This window comes from Lepeophtheirus salmonis, chromosome 14 (assembly GCF_016086655.4).
Source record: "Lepeophtheirus salmonis chromosome 14, UVic_Lsal_1.4, whole genome shotgun sequence".
In the NCBI taxonomy this organism is placed as follows: Eukaryota; Metazoa; Arthropoda; class Copepoda; order Siphonostomatoida; family Caligidae; genus Lepeophtheirus; species Lepeophtheirus salmonis.
Window position 1 is genome coordinate 35,434,466 of NC_052144.2, and position 13,538 is coordinate 35,448,003.

At 28.0% G+C, this 13,538-nt stretch overlaps 1 protein-coding gene across 1 annotated transcript in view; it reads right to left on the reverse strand.

The window, feature by feature from the left end:
* LOC121129934 (FMRFamide receptor) overlaps positions 1–12,336 on the reverse strand; it is a 147,199-nt gene extending 134,863 nt beyond the window's left edge. Inside the window, exon 1 of the mRNA XM_040725642.2 lies at positions 12,231–12,336. The gene's annotated coding sequence lies outside the window, so the exon portion shown is untranslated. The remainder of the gene's footprint in view (positions 1–12,230) is intronic.
* Positions 12,337–13,538: the final 1,202 nt, after the last annotated feature.

Here is a 13,538-nt window from a genome sequence, read left to right on the forward strand (position 1 = left end):
CAAGTTGTTTTTTAATTAATATTCTCTAGGATAGTTGTATCAAGGGATCCGTACTGTTGTTGCCTAATTTGAGCAGTTTAGTTTTCCTAATTTTTTTTTTTTGCAAATTCTATTTTATTTATAAATAACGTGAATAGCGTCTCAGAGGTTAAAAGTGAATTGCGATCATTAGTTTTTTGTTTTTGTTTGAATCCCTTCATCAATAATGAGTTACTTTTTGGAATCATATATCGAACTATCAATTTTTTTTTCGACACTGCATAAAAACGAGTACAGATTTGATCACTAAGTTAAGACTACTCTTAATTTGAAAATATATTTTATTACCTTTGTATTATCAGCACAACGAAAGATTATAGTCATAGGAAGACACTTAATAATTATGTTTTCCTTAGAGAGTTGTATTATTACGCCACAATTTGGCACCACTCTCTGCTTAGGAAGTACATAGGTTAAATTCAGTTTTATTTGTTAGATGGTTTAGATTTTGTAAAATATTTAAATTTGGTCATTAGCCTTTTCAGATCCATAAGGTACCTAAAGGTATTTTTTGTTAGCTTACTTTTTTGCACCATTTAGCAAAATACTATCATTTTTTAAATCAATAAATAAATTCTACCTTATCCTGTTTGACGTGAAAATTATGGATCACTGGTGTCCCTCTAGGCGTGAGAGGAATTTTTTTTCCTTCAAGGCCTAACTTGATTTTTCATATTTAATATGAATTGAAGAACTTTTATTTTTTATTCTGTTCGACAATACAATTATAGATGATGATGCTGCATAAAACTCGTATTAATTTGGCATAAAGCATCAAGTGTTTATACTATGTCCTCTAAAACTTTATTGAAAACTTCTATCATATAGTAAACATATAATTACATCATAAGGCCAACTTATTAAAAATAAAAGTTTTTATTAATTTATCTGTTCTTGAAGAATACATACATCTTGTCCTGTTTTATTTTTAAGTTAGTGTAAGGCTACTATTAATTTGAAAAAAATATATCCTTGGGTTTGTTTTCCATTACCTTTTTGTATTCAACTTAATATATTTTTATAAAATCAGCACAACAAAGGGTAACACGCAAAAGAATACTATAATATACCACTGTATACGTAGACAAAAAAAAATCACACCAAGAGGAATAACATTGACCTAAGGAATTATAACATTAATTATTTTTGATTTATATATTAGAATAAAATAATATTTAAATATATATATCAATTTGAATGGCATCATTTGCTTTAAAAATACTTAAGTTATAAATGTACAAAGTTTTTTTTTTGATTTTTTCAATACTGGAAAATAATTATATTTAATGGCTTAAAAATATTAAATCTCACTTTCGATGAATAATTATGCATATCAAATATAGTTCGACTAATGCCTATGAAAAAAAAGAAGATTAAAGTACAGTTGTTATTATTTAGTTTATGGGACACTGGTCTCTCCTGGGTTGAAAAGGTTAGTTATGGAATATTTACATTGAATAATAAATAAATTGGACTAACATTTTAACAAAATATGAAATTTTTATGAAAGGCATACTGATATATTCTACATAACATATATTGATGTTTGGAAAAAAACATATCCCAACTTAGTTAATAGATGAGAGTTCAATTTTACACTGTATATGTACTCTTTTTACCTATTTTATACTCTCCCAAAATTATGAAGTTGCAACGGTTTTGAGGACTATATACTATTTGGAGTTTTCTTTGAACAATAATATGTTTGCTTTTTTTTGGTTAAAATAATTTATTTATATGCTACAATACAAACAATGAAAATAATGAATACACATAAACATAAAAAGTAACAATACCATTACGTTTAAAAAATCATAAGTGAACATTATAATTCATATTTAATGTTCTAAAGTAAAATAACCTGATATAACATTCAAAAAATGTCTAACTATCACCTAAAGTTAATAAAAAACGACAATATCTTCTTATTATTGACTTGATGAGATTAAAATATCGCACGAACCTCGAAGGCACAAATTTTACGATATTTCCGGCCCATGCCAACGACAAAAATATAATGACAGGGGGATTTTGATAAAAAGTGCTGAAGATTGAGCAGCTGCGCTTATCATAATAGCTCTTAATTCTTCCAAATGTAATGGAAAGTTAATAATACATTTTTCAATATTTAATAAAGCAAACTCCACGGCTTTGTAACTAGGAAAAGTATTTTTATTTCTCTTATAAGCTCCAAATAATTTATTTGCCTTTATTAAGTTAGAAAAAATATTTTCTGTCACACAAACGCTGTTTTTTATAAAATATTTGACTACTCTCAAAACTTTGCAAAAGCGTGCAGGGTGGAGTTGAATATAAAACCGCAGTCTTTTGCGCAAATAATAGGATTTGATATTGTCAGTGGAAATTTGAAATTGTGCCGTAAATTTGGTCCCGTCTAAACTTCCAGAAATTGATCGGTGAATTATTCGTTCCCGTGAAGGAAGATCGAGTAATACCATAAATTTATCTGACACAGACTTCCCTTCCAGCGACAAATTTTGGTAAAAGCTCATAGTTAAAAACCATATTTCGAAGGGGTAAAATATTTCAGATACCTCTCAAGAGGAAGACTGAATCTCTTTCCCAAAAGAAAGATTATGGATTAAGTCATGATTACTTAAAATTTATGAACGGATTCCCAAACTTATTTAACACAAGGTATTACAGTCCTATTTTCGTGATATATATAAATAGTTGAGTCTCAATGATAAGTAGACCTTTCTTGCCATACAATTATCTAAATAGGTAGACGCTAGAAATGGTAAAAAAACTTCCAAATCCCGTTTAATTAACGGTATTCCCATTCATAATATTTAGAGGGGTGAAATTCACCCTCCAGTCTATCCACGGGTATAGACCTATTTCCTCCAAAACCTTATTATAACACTTTGGGATTATACAAGATAAAAGGCAGAGCCCACCTCCTAACTTTTTCTATGGCCGCTTTAAAGCAGGAATTTTTTTTTTTGAAAGAGACCCAAAAACCATGAATCTTCTTGCATCATTGCAGATTCTTCTAGAGAAGAAATGGAGGTAGCTTTTTACAATACAAGAGGAAAAATTCGCATATTATGTAAATCAATGCGTTTTTGTTGAGATAAATAGCGCCATTTTTGGATCTAGTTGTAGACCATCATATTTAATTGGACCTAATTACCTCTTGAGACACCATTGGTTGTCTATTTGATACCTACTATCTTTACATTCTGTGTAACTCTACAAGCTTTGATTATGATAAAACTATCCGGTTTCCAAGATCCGAGGGGAAGGATGGCGGTTTTTGATTTATTCATTTCCAATCCTGACTTGACTTTGAATTTGTATAACCAAGTCAAAAGAACTTTGATCCTATGCCAAGGTTGAATTTGGCTTCAATCATTAACGTTACATCATCAGCATGTAGGTCAATTAGATGTGGAGTCCCACAAAAAGAGACTCAAATCCCTAATACTTTTTCGAAATGGTCCTTGTTAGTTAATGGATTGCAGATATAAATAGCAAGAGGGCGACTGGACATCCTTGTCTACAGCTTTTTCTTAATTGAATGGGTTCGCTCATTCTACCATCGAACGAAATTATAAAAGAGCCTTTAGTGAGTAAAGCTCTGATAGAAAAAAAAAACCCGTTTTGTTTGGGGAGTAACCTTTTAACAGATATCATCATGTGGCAGTGAGGTACAGAGTCAAATGCTTTGCAAAAATCAATTGAAATCAATGCACCAAACATGTCACTCCTATTAAGATATTCAGTTGCTGTAGCTATATTGCGTGAAATATCCGTCATTTTTCTATTTCTACGGAAACCTTTTTGTTCATCTTTAATATTTTGGTTTAAAATGGGTTCATTTTGCTAATCTAAAACACTAGACAATATTCTGTAAGCATCATTTAAAACTGTGATGGGCATCCAGTGATTCAAATCAGTACCATAACCCTTTTTAGGTATAAGAGCTATCCTTCCAATCATGTTGGAAGGGAGTATTATACTTTTGACGAAACTTTGATGATTTTTGAATATATTTTTTTTTAGATAAGCAAAATTTAATAATCAACTTCCTTTTTGAAAGACATATTTAACAAAAGAAAAAAATGATAAAATAAATATTGTTAGTTTCATAATTTGTCAAGATAAATTCATTTTTGACATAAAATGTTGTCTTTTGACAAATTTGACAACAACATCTTATTTAAAAAGTGGGGATTTAGCATTCCTTCCCCCCCCCATGGCCTCCCCCCGGTAATCAAAGGCCTGAAAAAATTAACACGATTTTCATTGCAATTACCCCCTTAGTCCAACAAACTTCTTAGAATATTAAAGAATAATAAGAAAAGCTTCGGAAAACAAAACAAACAAACACTACTGAAACTGCTAACTAAAAATAACATGCACGCTATATAATACATAGGATTAAAAGCACTACCTATTTAGTGAGTATGAGGGCATGTATATTTAAAGTACATCTTTATCTTGTATCCGTTAAAAAATATATTTTTTCTAATAAAAGTTTTTAAAAGAATGAATACAAATATTATATTATATAATTTATTGTAAATGAATTATATAATATATAACATATATCTTAATACTTCTTTATACAAATCAAATAACTACTAAATATATATATAATTTAAAATATTACAAAAGTTTTGAAATGAATGATGGTATCAATGTATACATTGAAAGCAAATGTAACCAGTCATTCCTTGAGTGCAAATTAAGCTTATTTAACAAGAATATATCCCTATATATATATATATTTCATTAAATAAATATTATTTGAAAATGAATGAATTCATTTTTATAATGAATATATATATATACAAAATACACATGTTGCTAAACTGCAAAATACAACTACAAATTTCGTTTGAAATATTGGTTATATTATTTATCTGCAGGTATAATGTATTGTTTTATTTAACTCCCTAAGATTGCTTTTTGATTTGCACTATAATGGTACCTACAAGGGTTTCTTGCTCCCTGGTCATTTCTTTGATTGGTATCCCGGGAAACTCCGGCTACCATTAGAAATAATAAATACTCAGGAATTTAAAAATTTCATTTTATATTTCAAAAAGAAAATACAATACATTTTAAGCTCGTTTTAACATATATATTCTCATAAGTAGTATGTCGGTTTATGGCTTGATTTTTTTATTATATTTCCTTTTTCCAAGTATCAAATGTGTATTATATGATGTAACTGCTTTTAAATATCAAAATTTGTACATATGTACGGTTATTAAAGAAAAAAGAAACAAAAACGTAGAGGATTGTTGTTATGGTAAATGGTATAATTCATAAAATTTTAATACTACGTTGAACATTTTCAATCATCGATTAATTTGTTATTAAACGAATCTTATATAATAGAATAATTAAATTTGGAATATATCTGTAAACTATGTTTTCCTCAGGAATTTTTTTTAGATGTAATAAGCCAATATATCTCTGGAACATAGAATTTTACGAGAAAAACATTGCACGTGCATAGATCATGACAATAATTCCTTCAAAAAGGCAAAATTATTTGACTTTAGAGACAATTTTTACTTAAGTTTTTTAGTCAAGTACCTTACATTTTTCATGTTGGGAGATTGTTCGAGATAACTTCTTTTAACATGCTAATTTTATTCTAAATTAATTATTCAATCATAAAATACTAGAATTGCCTTTACGAAACTTTCTAATGCAATCAAATTGGGAAGTAAATTAACTTTCTTTTTTTAATGTCTAAGTAAGAAATTACATTTGTGAAAAAGTATTGTGAATTTAAAGTAATTGCTCATTAAGGCCTGGGCATCCCATTTTTCAAGCTATACAGCTCTAAGTTTAGACAGCAATCTGTCATTACTGTATGACCAAGGTTCTTATTTATGTCATACTCTTTAGTTTTATTTATAAATTGGAACCGGGCAAAAAAGTTGGCCTTTTATACATCAAGGTGTTTGGCTCAGAAAAAAATTGTAGTCTTTACTGTGAATATCTTGTTATGTTTTGCTATAAACTCCCACCTAATAAGTGAAGCTACATCTCTCAAATTTTAAGGAGCGGTGTAATTCATTCGACAACATACTCGTGAGAAATTGTTGTCCTAAAATCAATGTACGTAGGTCTGATAACAAATCTTTCCTAAAGAAGTAAATACACTAAATATAACATGTATATTGACTTGAACTTCCTAGATCAGATAAATTAACTGTAGCATAACAAGGTCTACTTTTACCTAATAAGTGCAACTTCATATGACCAATAGGAGGGAGGGAGAATTCAGAAAAAGGTCTACTTCTATGAAATGAATATTTTTCCGTATAACTGTTTGTACAAAAGTAGCCACGTTAAAAAGGAATGTATTTAGCAAACCGAAAGTTGTCTATGTTTAGTGCTGTGCTATGTAGATACTCATATCCCAAAAATCAGCTCAATTTATTGAGCCCTTTCGAAGCTTATCAGCAACAACCGACAGACATATAAATATTAATCTATTTATAAGAAGTATAAAAAGATAAAAAAATAACACTTAATTATTCTCAATTACACTTACATACAGTTATGAATTGGAATAATTATTATACTCAAACAAGTTTTCGATTTCTTAATTTTGTTTTAAATTACAATACAGGTGTGAGGGTCTAAAACTGAACACTCCTTTAAATTTGAAGCTTTGCACATATTCGTGATTTTATTAAGTTGACAGCGGTTTATACTTCGAGGCAAGGGTCTTGATTAGTTATAAACAAAACTCCAGCAACATCGAAATAGCAACAGTGAAACAACAGCCAATAATATGGAGGGACGTCTACTCGCAATTCGCAAAAAGGTTCTGAACTGCAGCCGCACCACTTTTACAGCGTGGTGGCCAAAGGGACTCCTGAGGCGACCACAAGATCTAAGTCAAGGCCTCAAAGGTCGGACGAAATGGTTGCTGCTGTGAAAAAGTATGTCTCTCATTTTTTATGTTTAATAAATTAATTCGTCGACCACTTTAAAAACTACAGAATTATTTAACTATTTTTAAAAATTTTAGAGTGTTCAATTTTAGATGCGCACACACTGTGACCTTGCCTCTCTTGTCCTCGACATACTTTTTCACAGCAGCAACCATTTTGTCCGACCTTCGAGGTCTTGACTTAGACCTTGTGGTCGCTTCAGGAGTCCCTTTGGCCACCACGCTGTAAAAGTGGTGCGGCTGCAGTTCAGAACCTTTTTGCGAATTGCGAGTAGACGTCTCTCCATATTATCGGCTGTTGTTTCACTGTTGCTATTTCGATTTTGCTGGAGTTTTGTTTATAATTAATCAAGACCCTTGCCTCGAAGTATAAACCAGTTTCAATACAATAAATCACGAATATATGCATGGCGTCAAATTTAAAGGAGTGGTCAGTTTTAGACGCGCACACCTGTACAAATTTAAAGACAATACAATTATAAAAATACGATATTTTTATGGTTTCTGTAACTAATGTTACACCAGTATCATTATCTTAACCTCCTTCATTGATCACAACAAAGTAGTGGCTCTCCAATAGGGACTTTTTTTAAGGTGAAATTACAGACTTTATGTTTTACGAGGCAATTTACTTTTTTTTCTTCTTACAGAAAGATCATGAGATTCTTGGATTGGCAGTTTGCATGTGCATAAAGAGATGTGGTAATAATTTTCCATTTTTTCTTTTAATTTTGGTTCTTGAAAAGTTGACAGACTTCTTCTATTGATTAATTTAGCTCGTTTACTATATACTTTATGGATCACTTTTACCACATAGTATTTTATTCATTGCATAATATCTAATCTAGATTAACTTTTCTTTAGGTTTCAATAATATCCTTTGAAATTAGTTTGCCAATTTCATAATTTCTCGCATTACTGTTTTGAAAAAAATATCTATTTTGAATAACTTGACAGTGAGGAACTGTGTTATTAAAAAGACAAGGATGCCCCTCAAACTTTTTTTAAACTTTCACATCTAGGTTTCACTTCCTTTTTCTTGCCATTTTCCTAGCTCTTGTATAACCCAGAAAGAAACATCCGTGAGTTTTTCCTCCCATATTATGTGATATATGACAAGCAGCAATATCTAGATCCCTTAAAATTTGCATAGTTCCTTTTTCATTTTTTAATAATCTTATGACTTTGGAAATGAAGGCATCAAAAATTTATTTTTCTTTAGTTCCAAAATCTTAAATTTTTCTAAGGATCGAGGATTAATCCTGTCGTAATACTTGATAATCTTCGACTTGCGAGTCCATACAGAAACGGAAAAAGTAGATTGCTTGTTTAAGACATCAAAATCTTCCTGTCTAGGCCTGTCTATTCATAAGGGGAAAAGAATCACAATTAAATAGATAAATCTGACACCAAAAAATAGTATTTAATATAAGTAATCAAGAGTATTTTAAGTAATGTTCCAATAATTATTGCCATTAAAATGTTTGTTTTCAAATTTTAAGCCATTAGTTAAAATCTTTTTAAGTTTCAAAATACTAAAAAAATAAAGTAGATTAAATATATGAAAAAAAAGGAAAAAATTGTAGATTAATATTTTTATATAGTTTATCCACCATGGTTACAATTGAGATTTAGGTTGATTTGAGATTATTAAAAAAAATTAATAACTAGTATCATATTCTAAATATAATGAATTTTACAAATTGATATGAACTACTTTTTTTTATTCTAATACCTTTGTGCACTGTACAGTTTTTGAGAAAATAAGGATGATATATTACAATACGTTGGGATATTTGGAACTTTGGTTAAAGTTTATGTTTATGTAAATTAATGTATTATAATACACTTGATAAAAAAATATTAAAAATAAATCGGAGTAGATACTATTTTGAGATTTTGTTCAAAAGAAAACTGTTAATCTTACTTTGAGAAGTAAAGTTCAAAAATGATTGGAAATCTTTTTAAAACTACATTTTTGTTGGAAAATATAGACAAAAAGTAATTTTCTGTATTAACAAATTGATATATTTTAAGTAATATTCAAAATCTCCTTTAAGGAGAAGGTGTTTTTTTTGTCTGTTGAATGCTATTTTCAAGCATGAGGAAAACAATTTTACACTTTTAGACTCTTTTAAAAAAAAATTATAATAATTGTATATATTTGGTTGGATAAATTTAAAAAAATTATTAGGTTATACATGTTTGATATCAAATTAATATGTTATTTATTTAGTAATTTTTAAAAGTAAAATTTGGCAGGTTCAGTGTTTCTTTTAATAACAAAATAAAATTGAAAAAGTTGGAAAGTGTTTTTATTTAAAGTTAGTATTAGCTCAAAAGCCTTAAAATGCTGAAAATTTACATTTTTTTAAGAGAAAAACGTAATTTGCTTTTTTATATCATACGTATATTAAACATTACAGATTTTTTAGTAAAATTAAGGAATTTAGTTAAATTAAATTGCTTACAAAAGTCATACATATAACTAAAGATAAATATATTTATCAGTCTAGAAGAACGATAATAGTATTTAAGTTTTACTTTTGTTATATTCAGCCTATTTTGTTTGTTCATGATTGTATCCCGAAAAAAAAATTTACTAAAATTTGAATGTATATTTATTTGTACTTGATAAACAATTTACGAAAAGACGGAACAATCAGAGAATCATTTTGTAAATTATATGAAAGGTTTTAAAGAAATGCTCGTTGTACATATCTATTAGAATTAGACATCTCATTTTTGAGTAAAAAAAACTTTATTTTGATGATTGATATATATAAGTAAATGCAATCAATCCCAGAAAAATGAAATCTCAAAATCTGAGAAGAAAAACCCATGTGCATATGTTCTTAGCAAACTTAAAAAGCAACAGATATTTAATAGAAACAATGAGTGAGTTCTATGAAAGGACTGATATTTATAATCCTTTTTTTCATATTTTTAGAATTAGATATCCCTTTTTGGGTTAACCATCCTAATATATTGAAATAATATATTGCATTTAAACCACAATAACAAATTCAAAGCATTTCTTATCTATAAATTAATACAATAATACAAACACCAGGCTAAAAAATAAGAGCATTTTTTTATTTATTATAAAAATATTTTTGGGAATGAAGTAAGGGATTGGCATAGTATTTCAGAAAATTATCTTATGTCTCTTCCGTTGAATGATATATATAAACCGTTCGTTTAATACTTTCATATGATTAAGCAATTTTGTGTAATTATTTGCTTTGTATTAATAATAACATTTTATTTGTTAATGTAAGTTTACATATAAATGTTCATATATGTGCAATATACTGAAAAACAAAAACTAATATTTAGTTTTGTGTCGTTTCTTATTTATTCGGTTTTGTTCAGTCCAGTCTTCGAACAGGTATTATGGTCCATGGTAGTACATGGTACAGATTTTTAGGACTAATGGTCATTAACTATCGGTCTTTAGAATTTTTATAATAATATTATCGTTAGTATAATAAGCCAAATAAGATATATATATAAAGATTACTAAAAATATCTTGCAAAAAATATTTTATTTAAATTAGAATATATTATAATATGAGCATATTATATTCCTACTAAGTTATATAAATTACTACCAAAGGGGTGATCCAGTGTTGCTTGGGCAAGCGTTGGGGTATTATAACTAAGTATTATAATTTAGTCAAAAAATTACCTAACTGAAAAAAACCTTGATATCTGGTTCATTATTGTAAATATTGCAAAAATAAAAAAATAAAATGTTCCGGAAATTTCATTACTATGTTGTTATAATGTTAAAGCTTATAAGCTTATGTCTGGAATGCAATGTTTTCTGGCATTGCTTCTTAGAATTTAATGTTTGACTGACCTAAAATAAATGACAAATATTTTAGTTAAATATCATTTTTTTTGTGTGAAGTTTATATGCAAACGGAACTCCTAACAAATTTCTAATAACTGTAATTACTCTACTTATCCAATATTGTATTGTAAGACCATTTTTACAGCTGAAAAAATAGAAAAATAAAGTGTAATTTTCACAGATTTATTTTTTATTTTTGTATAAATTTAGAAAGGTTCATGCTTTCATATATGTAGTTGTTTTTTGAGACAACGATCACTTTTTTGATTTAAAACTCCAACCTTTATCTTGTCTCCTTCAGCTCCAAAAAACATTTCTTTTTGTAATGGTATAGAATAAGCCCCCTTATAAAAACCCTCCAAAATTGGTTCCCCCTTTTAAAGATGCACCCTAGCAAAGTTTCAGCCTTTAAGGCCCAATGGTGTGGGCGTTCATAAAAGACATACACTCAAAATTTATTATGTATATATTATATACCTAAAAAAAGGAAAACCACCCTGAATGACGTCATGAGGGATCCATTTTACCTTCTTTACCCAACTATGGTTCTCATTCCTATATAAGGACCAACACAACACTACAAATATTGTCGTAAAATGAATTTATTAATCCTAACGTAAGAAAGTAAAAATATATTTGTCTGTATGCAATACGTCAAAAGTATAGTGATAAACAATGACTTATTTAGATAAATATGAACATATAAAACTTTAATATCAATTACAATGTATTACTCATTATAAAATCAATTACAATGTATTACGCATTATAAAATCAATTGTAATGATTATATACTTTAATGATTTAATAAGTCTTGGATTCAGTATTGCTCAACTCGTACAAAACTTTACTAAAGCCGAAGATTTTTTTCAAGACATGGTTGATATATTTTTGTAAAATTTAGCTACATTTGTACAATGGAAATCTGAAACATTTGAATAATGACTAAGTCACATTTCTAGTAAAACTTAAAATGCCAGTGAAAAACTTTACTATAGACGCTAGTTCCATATTAAAAGAAACATTAATTTATAGGAATGGAGAAACCACAAGATATATGCGCATTGTGAAAATTCTCCAAAACTCAAACTCAGAAAATTTGTATCTTTTTAACACGAGCTCAATTCGAACCAAAGCTCAAATATTTGGACCGAAATTAAATTTTTTGACTTGAACTCAACGTTATATTTAATTATAAATAGAATAAAGGCTTCACAGTAATTGGAAAGTAGACAAAACTTGCATATGGAAAGTATCCCTCAAAATCACAATATAATGGATTGCTTACAGATTTATTACTATTATTAATGGGTTCAATATACTTTTAGACTTTTTTTTTTGTTAAAAAGATAAAAGAATTAATAATAAATAAAAATGACTTACAATATCAGTGAGTTGATGACCCTAAGAGCTTTAAATCGAAGAATACTTCATCACAACTTAGTAATCTACTTATATAAGGAGTCAAACTGAGGAACTGAAGGGAACTAAAAAAACAGAGTGTAATGTTCTTTCTTTATCCGTTCTGAGAAAAATAAGAGAAGCAAAAAAATAACTCGGAGCGGCCTTTTGGTTAAGAAAGTACTTTTTTAGAGTATACAACTATATGTACCGTTCTTTGCTCTTCCATACGTTTACAAAATATTTACCTTCTGACAATAATTTGAAATATGTTGAGCGCAAGTAGCGATTTTTTATATTTTGTAACTTGTATAAACAGATTGTGCAAGTTAAAACATATACGACTCATAACACTTTATGAAATTACATCACTAGTTCATTTAATAATCAACTATTAATGTATGCTATCATTGTCTATTGATTATTGATCTATTAAAATTAAATTATTAATTTTCATCAAAATGTATTTGTTTTAAATATATCAACCATTCATAAAATATTCAATAATGGCATTATCTTATGTATATTTATATGTCATCTAATTTCTTCATTAAATTACTCCCCCCTTATTTTTTTTGAGTTTCAACTCGCACAATTTGTTCATACAAGGTATAACGTTGATATAGTTTCTTCTTGGACATATCTACATGACAAAAACATATCTTATTTGATTATCAAATTCAGTAAAGAGTAGGATATTTTTAGCTTCTGTGTCAAATGATTTTCATGTTAGGGCAGTCTTTCAATTTTTGTATTCGATTGAGTTCAAGTTTGTCAAAGTTTTAACAATATAAGTAATATAATTTCACCTTTTAATATCTAGATTAACCCTTCCTTTGATGATAAATAAATATTTTGTAGTGTTTTACTATCCTTTTGAGTATTTAAAAAAAATAGATTAATTAATACTCGAATTTTTCGAGTTTTGATATGTGTGCTTTTAAAAATGCTCTCATTTTGTGAGGAAATATTAATAGTTATAAAAGTATTTATTATTTTGTCAAAACAAAGTTATTTAACTCATATTCATTTCTATATTTCTTGTCCTAGTTATTATATGATATTGAACGCAGTCCATACATTCACTTATCAAAATATACTTATATATTCTATTTTGTTGGTTAAGAAATATTTTGATCATTACTGAAAGTTTCATAAACAGCGTTTATATTTTTTCTTTAATTTTTAATCAATCCATCCAAATTAACATATTCTCTGAAATAATGGCAAAGTACGAGTACTTTTAATATTCCTTGGATAATATTCGACTCCAAGGAAAGTTTGAGCTAA